Below are 8053 nucleotides of genomic sequence, written 5' to 3'. Positions count from 1 at the left end.
ATTAATTCCACTTGAACTGAAGCGGCCTCTAGCTAGGCATTCAGCTCACTTGATCTCACTGAATTATTAACTTGTTAATTAATACTGAACCGCATTTATTAGACTTAACATAGAATGCATACTTGGACCAAGGGCATTATTTCCTTCACGTCCTTGGTCGCTTGTTCCCCCTGATCATAGGATTCCAGAAGACGCTCACGCAAGGTGCGAACTTGCGATCTGGCCGCCTCTAGCTCCCCACGAAGATGCTCGGCTTCCTCAGCCGCCTCTTTGACCTGAGGGTACTCCCGCAACTGGTCCTGAAGCGCCCGTATTTCCGCCGCCGCTGTCTTGGCCTCCTCGACCATTGCCACCATGTCCTTGTCCTGCGCCAAGATCTTCTTAAGCAGCTCGGCCTTGTCAGATCTCAACGCAGCCACCTCCTTCGCTTGAAGGTCTATGGTCGTCTGCATCTGCAGGCAGACCTCTTCAATGGACTTAAACGCATAGTCACCATGGTGGGTGGACTCAGCCACCTGAGCTTTGAGCTCCTCAGCAGTGCGGGTCTTCCAGCTCTTGCAGAATTCCATGCGGCAGAACAACTGCAGAAGAAGCTACATATTAGTAAATGACTCTAAAAGGGAAGACAAGTACAAGCAAGTTGGAAATAGACTTACGTCGAGAAGAGTGGCCTGGATCGCACCAAACTGGGCGTCAGTCTTGCGGCCAGGAAGAGAAGCAACATACTCTGCGGGGACGGCCTTAAAAACCTTGCGGCATATAGCCACCCTATCCTTTGACGAATAGTGGGGAGTAGCAGGTACGTTCTCATCCTCGGCAGCAGCTGCATCCTTCCCTTTGTCTTTGGCTATAGGAAAAACAACGGCCTTAGGATGACGCGGAGAGTAAGAAGAACTGCCAGAGGAGGCTCGATACGTCTGAACGACGTTCGAATAATACTTACCGCCCGAAGACCTAGCTCGGCGGGCCACCTCCGCCGGTATCTGAGAGCGGACGTCGGCCGGGATTCCCGAAAGAGGGTCCTCCACCAAGTCCACCACCAGAGACGGCTTGTCCACGCCCATCTCTTCGTCATCAGGGCATCCCCCCTCAGCAACCTTCGACTCGTCTTTCTTCACGAGACGGCGAGGTAGGGGTTTTGGCTTCTTGAAGGTACTCGGAGTCTCCGAGCCAGCCGGCACAGCTCTCTTCTTCAGCTGGGACAGAGTCGTCCCCTTCTTCTTCCCTGACGCCCTAGCCGCGTCCTTAGCTTGCTAAAAAAGAAAGGACAGTCAAATATTAGGCCTCGTCATCTATCGCAAGTCACTCACCATGTAGTGGCTCGTCATTAAAAAGGACGCCCATCTCAAAAATGACGAGGCGTACCTCATCAATCACAAGTCACTCACAAGATAGTGGCTCGTCATTAAAAAGGACGCCCGTCTCAAAAATGACGAGGCGTACCTTATCAATCACAAGTCACTCGCAAGATAGTGGCTCGTCATTAAAAAGGACGCCCATCTCAAAACTGACGAGGCGTACCTCATCAATCACAAGTCACTCACAAGATAGTGGCTCGTCATTAAAAAGGACGCCCGTCTTAAAAATGACGAGGCGTACCTTATCAATCACAAGTCACTCACAAGATAGTGGCTCGTCATTAAAAAGGACGCCCGTCTCAAAAATGACGAGGCGTACCTTATCAATCACAAGTCACTCGCAAGATAGTGGCTCGTCATTAAAAAGGACGCCCATCTCAAAACTGACGAGGCGTACCTCATCAATCACAAGTCACTCACAAGATAGTGGCTCGTCATTAAAAAGGACGCCCGTCTTAAAAATGACGAGGCGTACCTTATCAATCACAAGTCACTCACAAGATAGTGGCTCGTCATTAAAAAGGACGCCCATCTCAAAAATGACGAGGCGTACCTCATCAATCACAAGTCACTCACAAGATAGTGGCTCGTCATTAAAAAGGACGCCCGTCTTAAAAATGACGAGGCGTACCTTATCAATCACAAGTCACTCACAAGATAGTGGCTCGTCATTAAAAAGGACGCCCGTCTTAAAAATGACGAGGCGTACCTTATCAATCACAAGTCACTCACAAGATAGTGGCTCGTCATTAAAAAGGACGCCCGTCTTAAAAATGACGAGGCGTACCTCATCAATCACAAGTCACTCAATAAATAGTGGCTCGTCATTAAAAAGGACGCCCGTCTCAAAAATGACGAGGCGTACCCTATCAATCACGAGTCACTTGAAAAAACAATAACTAAGGGGCCCGTCAATAAAAAGTGACGAGGCCTACCTTAGCAAACACGGGTCAGATATCAGGATATCGGCTCGTCACTAAAAAGACGTCCACTGAAGACGCTGGACGGGAGAAGTTTAACTTGCAAAAAACAACAACCTAAGAGAATACTCACCTTCTCCTCCAACTCGGCCTTGGCTTTCTGCATCTTGGCCTCATAGATGTCCGCCATCCAATCGGTCATATCGCCCTTCCCAATATCCGCCGCCGATAACTTGCTCATTCCTTCCTCTGTGAACAAAAGAAATCCAAAGTTAGAAAAAATGAATAGACCAACGCGGAACGGCACATAAATTGGCATACAACCTCGAGTCATGGAATATCCTAAGCCTACGGCCGCTAGAAAGGCCTCGTTCCGAAACTGGCTAATGTGCGGCAACCACTCGGCCGGCACATGGAAACTCTTATCCACTGTTAAGTGGTAAGTGTTGGCCCTGAACAGGACCATTATCTGATCCCACTCTTCGGCAGTAAGGGGGGGAAGGGGCTCGTCACGATCCATGAAGTTGGCGTCACAGTTCCAACGGCTCATTCGCTCATACATCTCCTGGTCGTCAGTGTAAAACACGACCCACCTCTTCCTCCACATATGCCACTTGCTGAGCTTGCCGACCACTGTCTGGTAGGTACCACGGCTGCTCAGATTAAACCACCCTTTGGCGGCACTGGGGGAACGAGAGAGGGAGACCAGATGCAGAAAGGCGTTGAAGGACGGCTCCACGTCGTTCAGTGCACATTTGGCAATGTAGCCAAAGATATCCGCCCATGAGTTGGGGGTCAGCTGGGCCACCCCAATATTAAAACCATCTAACACCTCCACAACGAAGGGGTGTGGAGGGAATCTCATGCCGAGTTTGATTGACGCGGCATACACAGGGAATTCTCCCTCGGCAAGCAGGCTGACGGTCGAGTCCAGACCGGCCGGCACGCGCATTTGGTACCCTTCCCCCACGCAGAGGCCATCCCTCATCTTGGCTCCGTGCCTGTCTAGCCACCGCATCCAGCCCACGTCTGGGTGAATCTCTGACGGAAGCAATTGGGCCTCCTCCCGTCCTCTGGGCCTAATAAGCTGGGGAGCAGCTTCTGAAGGAAATAATGCCCTTGGTCCAAGTATGCATTCTATGTTAAGTCTAATAAATGCGGTTCAGTATTAATTAACAAGTTAATAATTCAGTGAGATCAAGTGAGCTGAATGCCTAGCTAGAGGCCGCTTCAGTTCAAGTGGAATTAATGATATTAATCCACAGCTTACTCTTGACTGAACCCGTAGGGTCACACAAATAGTACGTAAACGGATCAAGTATTTAATGGCATTAAATACTCCATCTATGAATATTCGGAACCGACGGATCTTGGTTTCAGTGGGAGCTAAGATCGTCACAGGCAAGAAATGAATACTCCGGAAACGATGATATTGCCGGAAACGGAAATATGGATCGTATCGGAAATATGAATATTATCCAAGTCGTAGATGTTGCCGGAAACGGAAACATGGTACGTATCGGAAAATATTATTGGAAATGGAAATATTACCAGAATCGGAAATATTACCGGAAACGGAAATATTGTCAGAATCGGAAATATTACCGGAATCGGAAAATAATTCCGGAAACGGAAATATTAAATATTTGTTCGAAACGGAAATTAATTCCGGAATCGGAAATATTAAATATTGTTCGTATCGGAAATAGATTCCGGAAATGGAAATTTAATCGGAAGCGTATCGTACGAATTAGCATCGGACGAGGCTTGCCGGACGAAGGCCCAGCACGAAGCCGGGGCCATCGCCCAGCAAGCATGCGCGCCACAAGCCCAGCCAAGGCAGCGCCCAGGCCTACCGCAAGGCAGGCCCAGCGCGCGCCAAGGGCCACGGCTGCGTGGGCCGTGCTGCGCGGGCTGCTGCTCGCACGCGCATGGGCAGCCCTTGTGGCTGCCGTGTGTGTGTGAGTTTGTGCTCATGCGTGATTCCTGAATCTACAAGAGTCAGTGTATGATTAAGTTTCTATTCCTAATTGGATAAATTAATTAAATAGAATTCATGTAGGATTCTAATTCCAATTAATTCGCATCCTACTAGGATTACGATTCCTTTTCCATAACTCTATAAATAAAGGCCTAGGGGTCATAATTTATATACAAGTTTCAAAGTATTCAAAAGTGAGTTTTTTGAGAGAAAATTAAAACACACATCTTGCTCAAAAGTGCCGAAATTTTCTAGTACCTTAAGGGCGATTCTAGTTGGTCAATCTTAAGGCGGATCCGGACGTGCTGTGGACTATCTACGGAGGGACGACACTTGGAGTCCTAAAAGACTTGTTCTTGTTCGGTTCGGGCGCAGCTAGGGAGGGCACGCAACAAAGAGTATGCATCTAAATTATGCTATATGATTATGTGTAAATAATATGTTGTCCTGGGTTAATGGTTGTTTCCGCATGATCTATGTAGTGTCATATGTATCATAACCTAACAGTGGTATCACGAGCCCCTTATTATTTTCATAATCTAAATTGCATGAACATGGTTAAATATTACAAATTTGCAAGAATTAAAAGGGGTGATTAATTTTCGTAATTGTTAATTAATTGCAAATTGCGTTTATTTAATTATATGTACGCAGTTTTTCGGCAGTTTCTTCGTTACTCATCCGAATTGAGTGATTTTTGTGTCAATTCCGCATGTAAAAGGCATTCTAAAATTTTGACAAAAATAGTATTTTTCTGCCGAACCCAGAATTCTCAAATTCGAAGCCTAACTATGACTTTTCGAAGGTTTTAGTTTTTCGAATGCAAAATTTCGTAAATTTAAGATGTTAAATTAAATATTTGCGATTCCTGTTGATAAATCTTGAATTTTTGATTGACCTACTGCATATGTTTAACAAGTTTGAATGCCTAGTCTTGTTAATTATGCAATCTAATTTGTAATTATGATTAATTTGTTGAAAATTAGAATAATTTAGAATTAATTTGATTTTCATAATTAATTGTAATTTAATTAGAAACCTATGATTAAAAACCACCATAAAAGTTGTAAATTTACGATAAATTTTAAATTTTATGACCTAGACTTGAATCCATATCAATCGGAAATCAATTGGATAATAAATTTTCGATTTTTCCGCCCTAAAATTATGAAATTAATAATATTTATTAATTTGTCATTAATTTTAAATATAAATTTTAAAATTTTATGCGATTCGTTCAATTAACTTGCACGCACGAAGCAATGGACGCTTCGTGTTACCCTTAAGGGGTGTTGTATAATGCGGGCATGCGACGACGAGCAAGGGAGCTCGTCGCCCGTGCGGCACGAATGCAATGAGCAAGGGCGTAGTGCACGAGCACAAGGCAGCAGCCCTGCCTTGTGTCGTGTGCCACGAGCAATGAACGAATGGGCATGGGCGAAGGGCGAGCCAAGGCAGTCGCGTGTGGGCAGCAAGCGAGCTGCGCCACAACGCGCGCTGCCTCGCACAAGTGCGCGCAGCCTCGCGCGCAGCGAGCGCAAGCTCGCGTGCCACGAGCGCTGCGCCCAGCACTGCTCGCGCGCGCAGCGCGCGATGTCGCTCGCCCAGCGAGCGATGTCGCGCCCCAGCGAGCGATGGCTCGCGCCAGCGAGCGATGGCTCGCGCGCGCAGCGCGCGATGTCGCTCGCCCAGCGAGCGATGTCGCGCCCCAGCGAGCGATGGCTCGCGCGCACAGCGAGCGAGCCAGCGCGCCCAGCGAGCGATCTCGCGCGCGCACTGCGAGCGATAGCTCGCGTGCGATGGGGCGCTGTGCGGAGGCTTGCGATGAGACAGCAGCAGCTATGCGACGAGCGCATGGGCTGCGCGCACATGGCCAGCAATGGCTGTGTGCGTACGGCCCATGGGCGTGCAACGCGTAGGGTGTTTGCGTTACGATTAGATCGTTTTGAATGTTTAATTTGAAAATTTCAGTTCACGTAATTTTAATTAATTTTAAAATTAATAATTTGAATTAATTTCTTGGATTTTAATTTTGAATATTATAATTATAATAAATGGAATTTATTCTAATTATTTTACTAAAATTAAAATCATGAATTAATTTAAATGCGACTGAAATTAAATTAAATTTTTGGATTCAATTATAAATTTATATGAGCTTTAAATTTTAATTAAATTTGTATGTTTCCGGTTAGACTAGAAATACAATTTTATGTTTAAAATTAGTAAAGCATATGAATTTATTGGTTTGAGTGGGAGCGCTTTTTAGTCATAAACTCTTGATTAGGTCTACAAATCCTTAAGGTTAAAACAACTCGATTAGAATTAATAAGGACTGAATAATTGGTAGATTATTGGTGCCCTTGATTAATTGCTGCAAATGTTTACGTGATGCATAATGTGTTTTACTAACCAGCTATGTGGGCCATTCATGATAATGAATGGGTGAATGGTATATATTGTATATGTACTGTTTTGCAGGTTATGAAGTGACTAGTATGGCCCAAATAGGATAGAAAATATGGTCTGCGTACCATTAATTTGAATGTAATTGGTCTAAAGCACCAAAAGTTATTTTTCAATTCAAAATGGTCTGCGTACCATCAAATAGTTGTAATTAGTTATAGCTTATCCTATTTGAAGAAAATGGTGCCTCCCACGGAGATTTTCAAGACGGACTTTGAAGTCAAAGCTTCAAGATGAAGTCGGGCCATACTAGATCACAAATATCTTATGCATGTTTTAAGTTATTTATTGCTTTAAATATGTCTTAAAATGCATGAGATCAAAAGCTTGATTATGTTGCATGATTAAGGATTTTAGTTCACTTAAAATCTAACCAACATAGTAAGAGCCTTAAGTTCCAAACTTAAAAATTGAGTTAAAAGGTGCCATGCCAAAATATACACTTGCTTGGATATCCTTTACATCAATCTAGTAATAGTTTTCGCTCAGCGAGGTGTTACTTATTGGTCCTAAAGGGGCAAGGTACACAAATAATTGTGAGTACATGTTAGTTTTGGTGAAACTCAACGATATAAGTAAGGAGTCCTTTTATGTCGTGGCAAATTCGATAGGTTTACCTAATAAGTTCTTAGACGTACCTATCAACCAAGAATAGTTTCTAGACTATTAGCAAAAGGCTTTTGCTTACCTAAGATGTTCTAGGATTAAGTCGACAAACTGTGCTTAGTTCTTCAATGATTTTAGGATCTTGGAATCATTTTATTCACACCTGCCGGAACACATAACTTGAATAAAATGCTTAATAAACATTGAATTATGCATGTATGCTAGAATTTAAGTTTATTAAGAGAAACTGTGAATGGTTATTTATTTGTTTATTCTTTTCAATTGTAGTTTTTAATATGGCAAACAACAATTCATTCAACATTCGATCAATTCTCGAAAAGGAGAAGTTGAACGGGAAAAACTTCCTTGACTGGCAAAGGAACTTGCAAATAGTTCTTATGCAGGAAGAAAAGGAGTATGTCCTAGATGAGGCGATGCCCGAAGCTCCTGGCGACGGGGTCACTCAGGCTGCCCTCAATCGTTGGATTGATGCCAACAAGGATGTGAAATGTCTAATGCTCGCCACCATGAGTGCGGATCTGCAGAAAACGTTCATCAACTCAGATGCTTTCACAATCATCAGTGAGTTGAAGAACATGTTCCAAGATCTGGCTCGAGTCGAAAGATTCGAGACTCATAGGCAAATTCTTGAGACCAAGCTTAAGAAAGGCGAGCCCGTAAGTCCACATGTTCTCAAAATGATTGGACTCATTGAGAATATG

Source organism: Spinacia oleracea, chromosome 2, assembly GCF_020520425.1.
Source record: "Spinacia oleracea cultivar Varoflay chromosome 2, BTI_SOV_V1, whole genome shotgun sequence".
Classification (NCBI taxonomy): Eukaryota; Viridiplantae; Streptophyta; class Magnoliopsida; order Caryophyllales; family Amaranthaceae; genus Spinacia; species Spinacia oleracea.
This window is presented reverse-complemented; position numbering follows the sequence as displayed.